A 17,992-nucleotide genomic window follows, 5' to 3' on the forward strand; every position below is an offset into this window, starting at 1 on the left:
TGCTACAAAGATGGCCAGAGCACACACTCTGGGTTTGACTTCTGGCTCTGAGACTTGATGGTGTGCAGTGTTGGGTGGGTTCCTCAATCTTGCTGAGTCTTAGTTTCCACATCTGTAAAAACAGAGCTAATGTTTGCTCGCCCGGGATGTTAGATTTAAATTAGATTAGTGCTGTGGTCCATCATGGGCCCCCCTCAGGCAGCAGAGAGAAGCACAGAGCCTGGGGAGGGGTATCAGAAAGGTCTTCCTGGAGGAAATTATACCTAAACAGAGTCTTAAAAATAGCAAATATAGTTAGCCTGACCCAAAATGGGCATGTGTGGGTGTGTGGGTGGGTGGTCAGAAAGGGGATGGTGCAACCTGACATGAGGAAGGACTTCGGTACAGAAAATATAATGACGCTTACACAAGAAAGCGATGCCTAGGTCTGTGGCCTAGAGGGGAAAAGTGTAAGGTGAAAGATAATGAGGCATGGGATTGGAGAAGTACCCAGGGCTCTGAAAAACAAGGGTAAGTAGAGAGCTGGGAAGACTCATGAGTTAAGTTTTTAGTTTTGATAAAATTGAGTTTGCTATTTATTTAGAACCTTGCATATCAGTGTTAGTGGGACCGTAGAGATGACCTTATCCTACAAATGGAAACACTGAAGCCCACAGAGGTCCACTTCTGAAGGTGACACCCCTCGTTAGGGGCAGGTCATGAACAACAGCTTCTCGCCTCCTCTAGCCTGGTCTTGCCACGTCCAGAGTCCCCACTCCCTTCCTTGCCCAGACACGGTCTCTACCACTTTCCCAGTCTCTGTTGTGTCTGTGTAGTTTGTTAATAGCTCTGACATACAGCCTTATATTCTGTATTCTTCTTTTCTTTTTGTTTCTCTTCTCTTCTGTTTCATCAAAATAATACTTGGGGGGCTTCCCTGGTGACGCAGTGGTTGAGAATCTGCCTGCTAATGCAGGGGACATGGGTTCGCGCCCTGGTCTGGGAAGATCCCACATGCCGTGGAGCAACTAGGCCCGTGAGCCACAACTACTGAGCCTGCACGTCTGGAGCCTGTGCTCCGCAACAAGAGAGGCCACGATAGTGAGAGGCCCGCGCACCGCGATGAAGAGTGGCCCCCGCTTGCCGCAACTAGAGAAAGCCCTAGCACAGAAACGAAGACCCAACATAGCAATCAATCGATCAATAAATCAATAAAAAAAAAATAATAATAATACTTGGTCTTGGTTTTGAGAGTCAAATAGTGCCATGATGCTTGTCATGAAATATAGCAGGGGAAGCTCCCCAAGGGCAGTCTTCCCTCAGCATAAATTGTCTGTTGGCCTAGTGACAGGAAAGAGATGCTTGAGAGGAAGTTTGTGAATGACACCTCAGATCTGAATGGAAGATCGCATTAGGGTACAGTCTCTGGGGCCAGACTTCCTGGGTTAAATCCTGATCTGCCACTTCCTAGTCAGGTGACCTTGGGCAGGTTGTCATCGACCCATGCTCCCAGTGTTTGGTGTTCTCTGCACAGTGCAAGGTGCTGCAGAGGACCCAAAGGGGGTTCCAGAACAACCCTGGCTTCTCAAGGAACTCTTAGGCCACAGGGGAAGGAAGTAAGAAGCAGACATAGAGAAAGTCCCTGACAAGTGGTGAGAATACTTATAATTACAACCTGGAGTTAGTTGAACCAGGGTTCAGGTTCCAGCACCACCAAGTTCTAGCTGTGACACCTCAGGGAAGTTACCTCTCTGAGCCCTAGTTTTCCTTCTGAATAAAAAGGTCATCATGAATACCTCTTTCATTGAATTATTGTGAGAATTAAATAAGATAAATGGATGAAAGGAGGAGGAGGTAAAGGAATCCACCACGGCAAGAAAAGGATCTATCCTTAGACAGATTTTGAAAAATTCTTGGAAGATAGAAAGCAGATGGGATCAGTCTGCAGAAATATAAGGGCAGAAAAAAAAGCCATAGCACACAGACAACAGAAAACTACCAGGGAAGTAATAGAAATTCCAGAAATATTTCAAGCTCAGAGTCAACAAACAGAGAGACCAGGAGGGGCTTTGGGGCAACCATCAGGTTAATTAACAAAGCTCAGTATTCGGAACAGCTGAGCCCACCAGGCCCCTTTCCCTCCTTACACCTACTGAGCAGAGAGCATGGGTGAGGTTTAGACCCAGGATAAAAGCTCCAGAAGGGGAGAAACAACCCAGAGAGGCAGAACAGAGCTGGAAATAACCCCAGACATCCAAGAAAGAAAGAAAGAAAGATAGAAAGGAAAGAAAGAAAGAAAGAAAGAAAGAAAGAAAGAAAGAAAGAAAGAAAGAAAGAAAGAAAGAAAGAGGGTGGCTGATTCATGCATTTGTCCCCAGAATAAACTCTGAGCATAGCTATCTGAAGCAGGAGGAGTCCTGACCCAGGAAACTCAGAAGGGCAGTTGGGCCACTGAAGGAGAGAAATGACTCCAGATGACTTACTTACACTCCTGGAGGGGTTTGCCCCCTTCTTAGAAGGCAAGCGAGCTACTAGTTCACAATTTCTGCCCTCCACTTCCGTGCCCCCCACCCACCCAAGTCACCGAAGGAAGCTGGAACCAGCACTTATGTACTCAGGCAAACAGGAGTTTCAGATTCAAGTGCAAACAATAGTTAAAAATGTCCAAACATTTAAGAAAAACAAACATCATTAAAAATAAGAACCAACGTCAACAAATAAAATAGCTAACGTCCATGAGAAGGGAGAAATAGCTAAAATAAGTGTAATTAATATTCAGATATGAGAGGCTGGTACACCATCAGTTAAGACCAAGTGGTGTGAAAAAGAATTAATTAGGATTCCATGATCACCAACTAGTTTTGAAAATTTAATAGATGTGCCGAATAGCAGCATGGGCACAGATAAAGACAGAATCCATGAATTAGAGAGTTAAAAAAAAAAAAAAAAAAAAGAGAGACCAGAGAGCATGGAAAAGAGAAAATAAAGAAACAATATGAGAAAACTTAGAACTGAAAAAACTCTGCAGATTTTCAGATTGGAAAAGGTCACAGAGAGACATGCAAAATAAAGGACCCAAAACTCACAACCGGATACATCCTCATGAAATTGTAGAACATCAAGAACAAAAGAAAATACTAAAAGCTTCCGCAGAGAAAAGTAACAATTTGCCTATGAGGGAACAGGTGGGCATTACATTTCTTTGCTAATCCTGGGAGCTCAAAGTCAGTGGTATCATATCTCTAGTTTCTAAGGGGAAATCATTTTCCTTTACATTGTGCAGGTGTCTGTGGCCACGTCATCCCTCTGCCCACCTCTGGTTTCCCCGTGAGGCTGCAGTGGAGATTTCTCACGAGCTCACTGACCTCCTGCTACCAGCCTCCCTCCTCAAGCTCAAGGTGTGAGTCTTCTTCCTGCCCCAGGGTCTTCTCCGATGGCCACCCTGAAGCTCAGCCTGGAGTGGGGTGAGTTACTGCCCCCGGGGGCAACCCTCCAACTCTCAACTGATTGGTAATGGGATCTGGGGGACAACCACCCAGCCCAGTGTTCTTCAGGGGGATAATTCTGGAAGGGTATTCTACACACTTCTCAGGGGGTCCTGGCAGCATGGAGCCACCAACCTGCAGGAACTTCCTCCTCATCACACCCTTACACTGACTTCACTCCCTGCCCTATCTGAGATCCCTCCACCCCTCCATCCTGCTGCCTGCGATCACCTCATAAATAAACTACCTCCACCCAGGTCCTTATCTCAGGATCAGCTGTTGGAGGAACCCAACACATACACATCCGATGCTTAGCTACATTCCAGTGTAAGGGCAACGTGAAGACATGCTCAGTGCAAAGACTCTGAGTTTTTTCACACCTGATGAGCAGATCATCTCCTCTCCCCACACCCACAGGTTGACTAAGCCCTCCCTCTACAAACTGGCACCATTTTGGAGACGAGAAGGAGAAGGGGGAGAAATGTTAAACTGGAGCATGTACTTCCCAAAAGAGACTGTGCAAGGCAGCACGGACGGTGGAAAACCTGTAAGTTGGCAAATACTGAGTTTGGTTTCTCCTCCCCACAATCCCCCTGCCCTGCAGTGAAGAGAACTTTGTGCACTTCTTCAAGGGAGAGCTATCAGCCTTTTGGGCAAACTACCTCCCAGGTCTCATCTGCCAGGAATAAAAATAACAATGATAATTTTAATAATTACTCAAATTATTTAGTTCAAATAATTAAAATTATCTAAATATTCAAATTATTAAAAGAATACTAATTTGAATAATAATTCAACAGCAATAGCTGGAGTACCTGAGGACAGCAGCCTCTCCTGAGGGAGGACTGGGAATCAGAGAAGGAAGTGTGTTTGTGTTCGGGCTGTGGAAGAGGCTCAGGCCCTGAGTGCACGGCCAGACTGAGGGAGTCCCATCTGAGAGCAAGCTCTGCAGCTCTGCTTCACTAGGGCATATGTATGAGAAGGTGGGGGAGTGGGGGTGGGGTGATGCTCGTTATGAGTCTTTCCTTCACTCAAGGGAACAGGGAAAGTGGGGGAGGGGGTTTCTTGCCATGAAAGAGGCAGGCATTGTTGTCTCCAGCTAGTTCATTTCTTGTCTTCCAGATTGTAATAAACATTTAACCATGCAATCATTCAATAGACAATTTTGTTCTTACCTTGTGTAAATTATTGTGACATACTGCATTCCCGGCAGTGCTGGAAATTGAGGTGTCTTGTGTAAGAAATTATCCCAGCTAACAGAAAGTTTAGTTCTGGGATAGGTTTAAAACAAGGTCACAAATTTTTTGACCCTCTTTCTCTTGAAAGGTGCATTCTATATTCCCTCCCCTTTAGTCTGGCTGCTTCAACCTATAGAGTACAGTGACAGAGATCCTATGTGACTTCTGAGGCTAGATCAGAGAAGGCCATGCAGCTTCTACCTTTTTCACTGGAGTCCTGAGCCACCACAAAAGCGGTCTTCCGACTCTGGAGCCGCCATGCTGGAATGGCCATGTGTGGACCCTCAGGCCAATTGTCCCAGCTAAGCCCAGGTTTCCATTCATCCATAACAAGGTGCCAGGGCAGGCAAGTGAACTATCTTGGACCCTCCAGACCACACCCCAGCTGATACCACCAAGTGTCCTATCAATACCTTGCGCAATAGAACGATCACCCAGCAAACCTTGCCCAAATCCCTACCCTTCAAAATCATTAGATATCATAACATGACACGTGTTTCAAGACACTAAGTTTTGGGATAATTTGTTATGCAGCAAGATAGTTGGGACAACTGTGGAAATAGTTAGATTTTAGGTGTTCGCCTAGAAACTACTCTACATCACTTTTGACCTTTCCTTGTCTATGGTGGTCATGGAGGTGTGCCCCTTGGACCCCCTTCAAGAGAACCTGCTGCTGGGAGTGTGGATGAGTGGCAGGCTCAGCTGCTGCCCTGTGAGTGCAGAATTAGCAGTCTGGATGGCGGGATGCCCTCCTCAGGACAAAATGCACAATGTATTAAATCAGAGACCTCGATGTGGTGCTGTGTCCTCAATGGGAAGGGTACATGAGTCTAGGAACCAACACCTGAAAGTATGGGTGGCTCCACTCAACATCACTCTCAATGACCCTGTGGGGATTTTGTGCTTCATGTGCTTGGAACCATGGGCACTGTGGGATAAGAGACTTTATTCCCAGTGGAGATAGTAAGCTTTGTCAGTGGACAGAGTAAGAATCCCATTAAACTATAGGTTATACTGTAGTCAGAGCACTCTGGACTCCTGTACCCAGGGACTAGCAGGCAGGAAGAAGAGTCTGGGATAATTGGCTCTGATCCGCAGGAAGGCTGCTTTTATGTGATATTCCCAGGGGGGACTACTTGTGGGACCCAGTTGATCCAATTAGGTGCATCCTGGTACTTCCCATTGAATGGACCTGTGAAGCAACTCCAGCTTGAAAAGAGTATGGCTACCAGTGGTTTGTTCAGGCCTCTCCAGAACGAAGGTTTGGGTCATATTACCACGTAAGCCACCAAGGCTTGCTAGAATTTACTCATCTCAGGTACCTGACATTTTGTACCCTTTGACCATCACCTCCCCGTTTCCTCCCTCCCCAGCCCCGGGCAACCACCCTTCTACTCTCTTCTAAGGGTTATTTCTAATGTCTTAAACTTTCCTCACTCTAATCAATAAGATTTTCTTTTTTAAGAGACTGAGAATCTGTTAGTGCTTGTATCTGGAATTGAAAGTTCATATTGTAAAAACGGCTGGAAAGGCCATTTGGGGACATGTTATGATGGGTAGAAAGAATTGCTTTGAATTAAAAAACAAAAAAATGGAGCAGTAGGCAGTGATGAGAGAGAGAGAGGATCTGAGACTGATGGTTAATTAGAGAAATCAGCTTCCTTTTACTAGTATGATATTTGCTCATTTTCTATCCTTTTAAAAACTTTCAACCTTCTTGTCCTTATGTTTTGTGTGCCAGTTGCAAAGGCACAGAGCTCACTAAAAAAATCCACTTTGGTAAATTTTGCCCTTTAACTGATAAATTTAATCTGATTACATCTGTAGTCCTTACTGATATGTTTGGATTCATTTTTATATTCCATTTATCATGATATTTCTTGGCATCATTTTTCCCCTTTCCTTCCTAATGAATTTTTTCATTCCTTTCCCCACCAAATTTATATGGCCTATTTCTATTTTTTTAGGAGTTACTCTTAAATTTTAACATGCATTATTGCCTTAACAAAGCCTTATGGTTAATCAGAATTGCTACCTCTTCCTTAATGCAGGAGTCATAGAATGCTTGGCCTAATCTTTCCCCTCTGATCTTACATATTGTTCAGAACTGTGGTCCAACCTTATTTTTTAACCTCTCCTATCACTATTGTTATTATCGTTTCATACTGTTAATGTGAGGTTTGATTAATAGCCATGTTTACCAATTCCTTTGTTCACTATTCATTCTCATATCCCATTCCTTCTGGGTTCAATTTCCTACTACCTGAAGTTATACCCTTTAGAATTACCTTCAGTGAGGGACTGTGAGTGTCAAACTCTCTAATTCATTCTTATTTATTTCATCCTCATTTGTGAATAGACATTAAGGATAAAAAAGGCAGCTCTCAACATCTGGGACTGATCTAACTTCACAGTTAGGTCTCAATATTATTATAGACGAATCTGATGCTTACAGCTAAGCCATGCTGTTCTCTTGTTGAACATAAACAGTCTCACAGATACTCCACTCAGACAAGGTCACTGTACAGCTCACAAAACCCCAAACGTCTCCCTCTCTTGCTAAAAGAGTTACTGCAACTTTTAACCAATTATAGCTTATCCTCAATCTAGTCCTCCCTCCTGATAATTATTGAGATACACAATCACAGAATTGCTCTCACTTGCTGATAACACCCTCATCCAAAAAGAGTCCTCTGATTCCTTAGACCCTCCCCAAGATTACCCAATCATAACCCAGATGTTATAATAGATCATGTCTAGCACCCTCTTACTGAGATACACCATGGTCCCCCTCTTGCCACAACATGTAATAAACCCAACTTATTCTACTACTCAAGGTATATTCTTCGAGGCTTTGGCTGAAGAGCATTAACAAATTTTAACATGATCCAAAATTTTAGACTGACAGTTATTTTCCTCTAGAACTTTGAAAATACTATTCTATTGTCTCTGACTCCTGCTGCTGATACTTGTCAGTACATTTTTGCTTGCTTCTGGAGGTAACTTATCTTCTCTCTCTTTTTGTTTTGGGATATTTTTTCCCCCTTTTTCTACAGTTTCCCTTTGATAAATCTGCTTGTTGATTCATCTTTATTTATTTTGCTTGAAATAAATTATGCTTCCTGAATCTGAGTTTTAATGTCTTTCATATGCTTTCTGAATCTGAGGTTTAATGTCTTTCATCAGTTCTAGAAGTTTTTAAGCCATTATCTTTTTGAGTATTGCCTTCCCCCATTCTCTTTCTTCTCATGTATGATATCCTTGGAGCTATGCTAAATCTTCTCATTCTATCCCCCATTTCTCTTAACTTCACTTCTAATATTTTCACTTGTCAATTCCTCTGTGGTAGTTTCTGGGTAATTTCTTTAGATTTAACTTTCAGTTCTCTCATCCTCTCTATGTCTAATATGTTGTTTAATACATACTTAAAATTTTAGATTAAGTGATATTTTTCATTTCCAAAATTTCCTTTTAATTCTTTAAAAAATTTAGTATTTTATACTGTCTTGTTTTTTATATCTTCTTAAAAGTTTCAGCTTTTATTTCTTTATTTTATACATGCTTATTCTATAAGCCTATAACCCACAGTTCTTAGTTATCTATGTTAATAACTTGCCTAATTCTACTGCTTTTTATTTCTGATTATTTCAAATTGGGGCTTATTTCCTCATATGAACTCATATTTGGCAACATTTTATATGCGGGACTCCAACATTGCTACCTGTGTTAAAAATGTGTTCTTCCAGAGAGGTCTATACTTTGCTTTTGTAATCAAGGGTCATTTTTTTTCCCCACTGCTGACTCTTGTAGAAGAAATATTTTTTTAATTTCTTTTATGCAGATTTGATAACCATGATTCTTCTTACTTTTGGTTTGTGCTAAAGCATTTTTTTTTAATATTAATTTTGCAGGGAAATTTTCTCAAGGTTTAGAATGCCAGGTTGGCCATTATTTATTCACTTAAAAAATTTTTTTTCCTGGTATAACTGAAAATCATTCCATTGTTCTTCTAGCTTTTATCATTTCTGTTACAAAATCAAACGTCTATCTTAATGTTACTCTTTTGAAGGTAATGTGCCTTTTTTTCAGGCCATTCTTTCTTTATTTATTTTTGATTGTAGTATAATTGACTTACAATATTATATTAGGTTCAGGTGTACAACATAGTGACTTGATATTTTTATACTTTATGAGATGATCACCATGATAAGTCTAGTTACCATTTGTCACTATGCAAATTTATTACAATATTATTGACTATATTCCCTATGCTGTACAGTTCATTCCTGTGATTTATTTATTTTGTAACTGGAAGTTTGTACTTCTTAATTCTCTTCACCTATTTCACCCATTCCCATCTCCCCTGATTCCCACTCCCGACCTCAGCAACCACCAGTTTGTTCTCTGTATCTATGAGTTTGTTTCTATTTTGTTATGTTTGTTCATTTGTTTTGTGTTTAGATTTCATATATAAGTGAAATCCTATGATATTTGTCTTTCTCTGACTTATTTCACTTAGCATAATACCCTCTAAATCTATCCATATTGTCGTAAATGGTAAGATTTCATTCATTTTTGTAGTTGAGTAATATTCCATTGAATATATATATTATATATATAATACATAATATAAATATCCATTTTATTTTTTTATCTGTTTATCTATCAATGGACATTTAGGTTGCTTCCTAAGTAGATATTGTAAATAATGCTACCATGAACATTGGGGTGTGTATATCTTTTCAAATTAGTGTTTTAATGTTCTTTGAATAAATAACCAGAAGAGGAATTGCTGGATCATATGATAGTTATATTTTTAATTTTCTGAGGAACCTCCATTCTGTTTCCCATAATGGCTGTACCAGTTTACATTCCCACCAACAGTGTAGGGGAGGTTCCCTTTTTTTCACATCCTCACTAACACATGTTATTTATTTTCTTTTTGATAATAGCCATTCATCATTGTGGGGTTATTTTTTCCATTGTGGTTTTGATTTGCATTTATCTGATGATTAATGATGTTGAGCATCTTTTCATGTGCCCATTGGACATCCATATGTCTTCTTTGGAAAAATGTCTATTCAGGTCCTCTGCCCATTTTAAAATAAGATTGGCTTTTATATATTGAGTTGTGTGAATTCTTTGTATATTTTGTATATTAACCTCTTATTGGGCATATTGCCCAATATCCCAAATATTGCATATTTGCAAATATCTTCTCCTATTTCAGTAGGTTGCCTTTTTGTTCTGTTGATGGTTTCCTTTGCTGTGCAAAAGCTTTTTAGTTTGATGTAGTCTCATTTGTTTATTTTTGCTTTTGTTTTTCTTGCCTGAGGAGACTGATCCAAAAAAATACTGTTAAGACTGATGTCAAAGAGCTCACTGCCTATGTTTTCTCCTAGGAGTTTTATAGTTTCAGGTCTTACATTTGTCTTTAATCCATTTGAGTTTATTTTTGTATATGGTATAAGAAAGTGGTCTAGTTTCATTTTTTTTTGCATGTAGCTGTCCAGTTTTTCCAACACTATTTATTGAAGATACTGTCTTTTCCACATTTCATTTTCTTGTCCTTTTTTTTTGTCATAGATTAATTGGTCATATAAGAATGTGTTTATTTCTAGGCTCTCTATTATCTTCCATTGATCTAGGTGTCTGTTTTTGTGCCAGTACCATACTGCTTTGATTACTATAGGTTTGTATCATAGTTTGAAATCAGGGAAGCTTGATGCCTCCAGCTTTTTTCTTCTTTCTCAAAATTTCTTTGGCTATTTGGGGTCTTCTGTGGTTCCATACAAATTTTAGAATTATTTGTTCTAGTTCTGTGTAAAATGCCATTGATATTTTGATAAGGATTGCACTGAATCTATAGATTGCTTTGGGGAGTATGGACATTTTAACAAAGAGCATGTGCTCTGAAAATGATAAGACACTGATGAAAGAAATTGAAGATAACACAAATAAGTGGAAAGATATATCATGCTCATGGATCAGGCCATTCTTAAGATATTCTCTCTCTCTCTCTTTCAGCAGTCTTACTATGATGTGCCTATGTGTACTTTTCTTTGACTTTTTCCTGTTAAGAATTAGTAGAGTGTTTAGAATCTGTGAATTGTCTTTCATTACTATGGAAACATTTTGGTCATTATTTCTTCTCATATTGCTCTGTCCCATCATCTCTCTTCTTTCCCCTCCATTTGCATGTATGTGGAACATTCTCACCATTTCTCTAATGATCTTTTCTGTATTCTCCTGATTTTTTCATTTATGTACTTACAGATTTTCTATTGATCTGTATTTCATTTTTTTAAGTCAGTTTTCTTTCTTTCTCTTCAAGTCTGAGTCTTATTTTCTACTACTTTATCTTCTAGTTCAGTAATACAGTAATACAGTCTTCTGCTGTGGACTTTGGTAAGTCCATCTAATGTGTTACTCATTTTGAGATATTATATATTCTGATTTTACAAGTAATTTCTATTTAATTTTCATTACTAGATTAGAATATTCTGATGAACTATGTTGATGTTATAATTCTCCAGAGGATTTACCTTCTCTTCTGATAGGAGATAAAGCCAGGCACTGTAATGACTTGCAACCAAGTTGCATGTATTTTATATTAAAAGTGAACTTAAATAAGTATATTAACCACAAATTAGTCATTAAAATTTTTTAATTATTAAAGAAAATACCATTTTAAATAATATTAAGGAAATATACTAAATATTTAGGTATACACTGATATCTTTTTATCTAATTCTGAACATATTTATTGTCTGTATAACTTGAGGTTTTCTATCATGTTAAATTGTAATTAATTTATATTCACTTAGAATATTTATTTATTTATTCATTCAATCAAGTGTATGTTAAACTCTAGTGCCATACACTCTTCAAGACACTCAAAGTTTAGAGAAGGAAATAACATATACACAATTACATTTTAGGGTAAAATTCAATTAGTGCCAAGAAGCAGGGCTTTCAACTTCTCTCCTTTTATTTTCCCACCATTGGCATATTACCTGGACATATATAAGGTAGACTATAGTATAAGGGTAATTCCATAGTAGCTGGCAGTCAGTCCACCATTGCTCTTGTACTTAGGAGCATGTACTGGATCACAAATGTTGCAGATGCTGCTTATCTCTCAGTGGTTATCTACCCTCTGGGAACGGCTTGAAAATATAAAGAGGGGCCTCCAGGGGTCATGCCTGTGGTATGTGGCTCTAGATGTTCCCCTCTCTGCTCCCTGGATGAAGCCAGTCTGCAGTAAGAGAGAAGAAAACCAAAGAATTCATCATGCAAAGAGAAGCGGAGAGTCCTGGCATTGTTTGAGTCCCTACTTCTCACAGTTACACAAGATAGCTCAGTGTGGTGGTTTAAAAACATGACTACAAATTATTTTGATACTCTTCCTACTGAGAAGTAGGATATATTTCCCCTTCCCTTGAATCTGAGTGTGCCTGTGACTTGCTTGTAACCAATAGAATACAGTAGATGAGACATAATGTGTCTTCTGACAGCAGGTCATAAAAGGTGATACACTTCAATGTTGTTAGCTGGAAAATTTGCACTGGAGACCTGCAACTTTGAGCTACCATGTAAGAAGCCCCATTTCCTTGAGACTGCCATGCTATGAGGCAGCTCAGGCCATATGGAGAGGCTGTGTGTAGAAGGTCAGGTTGTTGGCCCCAGCTGAGGTCCCAGATGACAGCTAACATCAGCCACCCAAGCATGTGAGTGAAGAAAGCTCCAGATAACTCCAGCCCCCAACCATTGAGTCACTCCCAGCCATAGAGTCTTCCCAGCTGAAGTCCCAGACATCACGGAGCAGAGCCATCCTCACTGTTCCCCGTCCAAAGTCTTGATCCATACAATTCATAAACATGATAAAATGGTTGTTTTAAGTCACTAACTTTGGGGATAATGTGTTACACGGCAATAGTAACTGGAATATTCAGTAACCTTCCAACAAATCTCCCTTTCAACCTAAGCTAGTTTGTGTTAATTTTTGTCTTTTCCAGTCAATAAGACCTGACTAATAGAGCAAAAGACTGAAAGTGATATTATTGTGGAAATCACCTTGGTCTCCTTCAATTTATATTTAGAAAATACACACACTTAGGTACTTTAATATTAGTAGCAAAATACTTTCTACTTACCTGATAACTGACAGTATCTATTGGCATATGGTGACACAGGTCGAGAGCCACTGCCCCAAAGATAAGGTAAAGTGAGAAAGTTCTATGGGCCAGTGAGAATGGGAAGAGTGATAATATCCTGTGGGCCTGGTGGGGAGGGCTGTATATTTGTTGCCCAAGCAGTTAGAGCACCAAGTCCTTGCCACATGCCAGCTTGGCTTTGTGTTCAGGCTCATACTTCTGCCTTGCCCTGCTGGTTCCTGCTCTACAAAGGACCCGGTCTCTGGGAAGCATGAACATCCTGCTTGTTTGCCCCAGCACAGGGAAGACCTTTGCCTCCTGATGCTGCTTTCATTACATTTTAGGTTACCTGTTCCCTGCATGTAGCTCCTATTCCTCAGATGGTTTCTCTGATCCTTCCTTGTCCAGAAAAGAAGACTTGATGGAGAAAAAGATCATGCTGTATCTCTTTTCTGCACTGTGACAACTTGTCTCCAACCTATCAATGACTTCCTTCAATCAGGATGGGATTTTTATGGGAGCGTGCAGTTAGTCACCTTTGAGTCCACCAGCCATACATAAGAACTGTGTGTACCGCTTAGGATGACTTAATGAAATTAACCATAGCAGCTGTAGGTTGCCCCGAAGCTAGGGTCCTTTCCAGTGTTTTCTTTCTGATCTCAATAAAAACGTTTTCAGTCCCCACAGTCAGCCTTTAAACCTGACAGCATGGCTGTTGGTGTCCAGCTTTCAGTGTGGCCCCAAGCTGTCCTGCAGGCAGGAAGACTGTGTTAGCTTGGCTTCCCTCATTGAAACTCCCAACCCACTGTGCTGTTCTCATTGTGGTTTCTTTTCCATCTTTTGTAAGCTGGATCTCCAGTTCTCACATCCACTGTTACTGTGATCCATCTGGTGTCCACCTATTTCTCCTCCACTTTATCCATTTGCCTTTTTATTTTTCATTTCTAAAACATTTTCTGGGTCCCTGTGTCTTCAGTTTGAAAATAACCTCAGTGGCCCTGGATGGATTTCATTGGTCAGAGTTGTAAAGGCTGTGAAAGAGGTGCAGAGAAATAAATCTTCTACCTGGAGTTTCTCCGGGCTTGCAGGCTCTCTCAGGTTCTGAACTATGGAAACAAATCACGTGTTGGCACTGGCTCCCAGCTCCCCACAGATGTAAGTGGTGAGGGTAACACTGGGGACACACCAGAGAGCAGTACCCCAATTCTAAGGGCTAAAAGGCTCCAAAATGTGGGCACTGAGCTCACACACCTGGGACTCAAGAGGCAGGGCTGGTGGTTTGGTTAATTCTCGTTGAAGACAGCTGAGAACAGCAGGACTGGAGAGGAATGGTGGGAGGGCTCTGACAGTGAGGAGTGCTCAGTAGGGGAGAGGGCTTTTTGGAGGGTTTCAGCCACAGTGGACCAAGGATAAGGGAGTGGAGAGAAGGGATCAGGCCATGGTAGGGAGAGAGGAATGTGGGTCTGGAGTAGGAATCTGCCAAGGGCTGCTTAGTGGCTTTGTTCTGGGAGTCAAGAGAATGGCTTTCTGGAATTCTGCCTGCCCACAGAACTGTCCTGTCTTTCCCACCGAGGGCCTGCCTTGTGCCAGAGTGTTCTCCCCACTCCTAACATAGGGCAAGGGCATAGCCAGGCCAGGAGATAGCCATGGCTCAAGTTCATATGTCATGGCATTTTGGATCATCACAAGGCCCTCTGAAAGGGAGGGGCAGGCAATTATCCCCAGCTCACAGGAGAGGAAGCGGAGGGCCAGGTGAGTGAGCAGGTGTGTCCCTGTTTATGCTATTATGGAAAAAAAATTAGTGTAAGTCCCCAGGTCTTTGATTAAAATTAAGTTACTGCCAGTGGACAGAATTTTTTAACAGGGACTTTGAGAGGATAAGTTCTTGATACGTGTTTTTGAAAAGGTGAATCAGTGGAAAGACTATGACTCTTCATTCAGAAAGGTCAGATGATTAGTGAATATTTATATACCAGTTACCAAGATTTTTAAGTTAATCTGTTCTTATTCTATATCTTATCATAAACTTGAGTTTCTAAATAAGTTTGTTTACTAAAAGAGGCAAAAACTAGCTTTCCTATCATACTAATAGGTTTGTTCAATTGTTCTAGGGGCTGCTGACTAGTACCTGATAACCTTGAAAAAATATATATTCATTTAGAATATTAGAGCATTTACTGTAAAACATTGAATTTGTTTCTTGAGAGTTGTAATTTATGATTGCTATAGGAAGTTGATTTTTTCACCAACCTTGTGATAATTAACCTTTGACCATGAGCTTATTGATTAAATATAATGAACTCAACCATTATAAAATGTTCTCTTAAGAATCGGGAATGAGCCTAAGGGCTTTTCTCTTTGGAAACATCTTACAAGTAAAACAATAAGAATATCTGCTGGGTTAATTTTCAGACACAGGCAGAATGTTGGTTCATCCATAAGGCCATGCAATGTCCCACCTCTGGGCCTGGGGGTGTTTGTTTTCCTCCCCCTTGTCTGGCTCGTTCTTACAGGTCTTCAAGCTGAAGGGCTCCAGTTCCTCCAGGAGGTTGTCCCAGACCTCGGCTCAGGAGGCCTGGGGCCCTGCCTCTGCATCCCGAAGTGCCCTGCGCTCCCTCTATTATTTCCTTTATGAGCTCAGACTGAGACTGATTGTTGACTTGAATATGTTCCCCACCTCACTTTGAGACCCCAGCAGACCGTGATGATGTCCTCGCCCTCAGCTTTGTATCCTGAGCACATCCTACGGCCAAAATATTTGTGGAACTGCAGTGGGAGCAGAATTGCTACTTCCTGGGATGGTGCTCTTCCCATCCCTGCCCCAAGCTGTCTTTTGAGTTTACAGCCCCCGGGGGAGAAGCATGTGTGTGTGTGTGTGTGTGTGTGTGTGTGTGTGTGTGTGTGTGTGTGTGACAGAGAGAGAGAGAGAGACAGAGGCAGAGACAGACACAGAGGCACAGAGACAGAGAAGAGCTGGGGAGGGATGGAGTACAGAGACGAGTGGAAGCTAGCTCTGGATGCTCTGATCAGACAGGTGAGCTGGACTAGGTGTCAGGTGACCCTCCGTGCCTGGTGTGATGGGCTCCTCCGACCTTGCTACTCCCTTAACAGGGCTCAAGGCTGCTGCCACCCACCATGTATTAAGTACCTACTGTGTTCCAACCACACACTGGGTGACTTGCACATCTGTATGTTAACTCTAAAGCTCTCGCCTCTGCTAATTAGAGGACGAGATAACAGGTAGAGCCTGCAGTGAAATCTACCAGCCAACTCCAGCTTCATTCAAGCCATTCATTTCCTCTCCCATCCAACCTACTCCCAGTGACTGATATGCCCTTCCTCTCCCCGCCCCAATTTGTCTTTTTGTGGAGCTACTAATGAGCAGGGAGAGGCCATAGGAGGCTCTTGAGGAGGACTGGATGAGGAAGAGGAGGAAGTGGGGGGGGTGGGGCAGGCAGCTAAGGTGTGGGTACTTTACAAACTGGGTCATTTATCTTGCACATCCCTGAGTGGATGTCCCAATTACTTAAGGTATTTTAGGTTCAAAGCTCTGTCAAGACACCTTTTTCTAAAGGACCTGCCTTCTGCCCTATATCTGTCTTGTTTCTCAGCAGGAGATATTGATGTATGGTGCATAAATCTTTGCAGAGTGCCAATTAATGCCTGGGCTGCTTCTTTGAAGTGATGTGAGGACTGACTCCTCAGGCTGGGTTCTGTTTGGCAGCCAGGGGAGGGCCTGCTCCTTTGGCCACGCAAGTTCCAATCGGCTGAGAGAGACGGGGCTGGAGAAACATTGCTTTTTCAAGGTGACTGGTCTGCAAAGCAAACTTTCCCAGTCAGTAGCAGGGGAAGCCATACTGGGCTTTAGTTATAGTCATGGGGAAGCACCCCATTAATCAAGAGCCTAATCAGCTGGCTCTGTGATATGATGGTGAGGGTGACCATATAATTTATTGTCCAATCTAGGACACTTTTGAGACTGAAAACAGAATGCTATTAATAATGATGTTGGGAGAACAGGTGTAAATTGGGATTGTCCCAGGCAAACCAGGACATATGGTTACCCTAAGGTAATATATTAACTTTATCAATTAATTCTTAGAAGCCCATGGAATAGGCTCACTCCACATATCATTCTTCCTAGGAAAGCAGGTGTCAGTTGAGTGTCACTTCCTATATGTTTCTGTTCTGTGTGTTGAACACATATACAGGAGTTTTCAGGCTGATGCTTTGAAAGAACAAAGTGTAGATGCTGAGTAGGCCTGCATTTGCATTCCAGCTCTGCCACTTACTGCCTGACCTCATAGGGTAACCAACCATCTTGATTCGCCCAGGACTGTCCAAGTTTTAGCACTGAAAGTCTCATGACAGGAAGCCCATTAGTTCCAGGCAAACCAGGACAGTTGGTCACCCTCTTTGGCAACCTCACTGAGTCTAAGGTGGGCATAGAGAGCTCAAAGCAGTCAAGGCTGGGTGCCAGCCATGGTGTGGGCCACTTGAATAGAGCAGTGATGATGCACCAGGAGTGGAAGCCTTGGAGTGATAGGGATCCAGTGTCAGGTGGAGAGGGGTCTCCAGGAGGGAGTCGTGAGAAGAGAGATGGCCCTGAGGTTGCATTGGTCAAGGGAAGCATTGATGGACAAATGTAGACAGGATCAAAGTGAAGAGGAGGGTGACCCCAACAGTGGCCAAGAAGGAGGGTAGCAGCTGGAGTGGAGGGCAGGAGATGCATAGACAGCAGTGTAAATTACATGTGAAAAGCCCTCCTCCCCACCTTGAGGTCACCCATGAGACACAAGAGAGGAGAGCTGAGCTTCTGCCATTTGACAAGAGGGTCCAATAAACAAGTGGATCAGGGATGAGCTACTGCCGTGACCACCAAGCAGTGGGGTTCAGGACATAAGTTCAGGGTGGCTGCTCAGTAAGACTGAAATTGTTCTCCTTTCCATCTTGTCCTGCCCACTAGAATGCCCTTTCCATCTTTCCTTTACAGATACGCTGTTTTTCCCCAAAGAACACATTTGGAGATGTGATGAAGAAAAAAGCGAATGCAAGTATCAAAACAGCAACAACACCACTATGACCAAAACTCACGATGATGCCATAGGGGTGAAGCTAGGAAAAAACATATTTA

This window comes from Balaenoptera ricei, chromosome 4 (genome assembly GCF_028023285.1).
Source record: "Balaenoptera ricei isolate mBalRic1 chromosome 4, mBalRic1.hap2, whole genome shotgun sequence".
In the NCBI taxonomy this organism is placed as follows: Eukaryota; Metazoa; Chordata; class Mammalia; order Artiodactyla; family Balaenopteridae; genus Balaenoptera; species Balaenoptera ricei.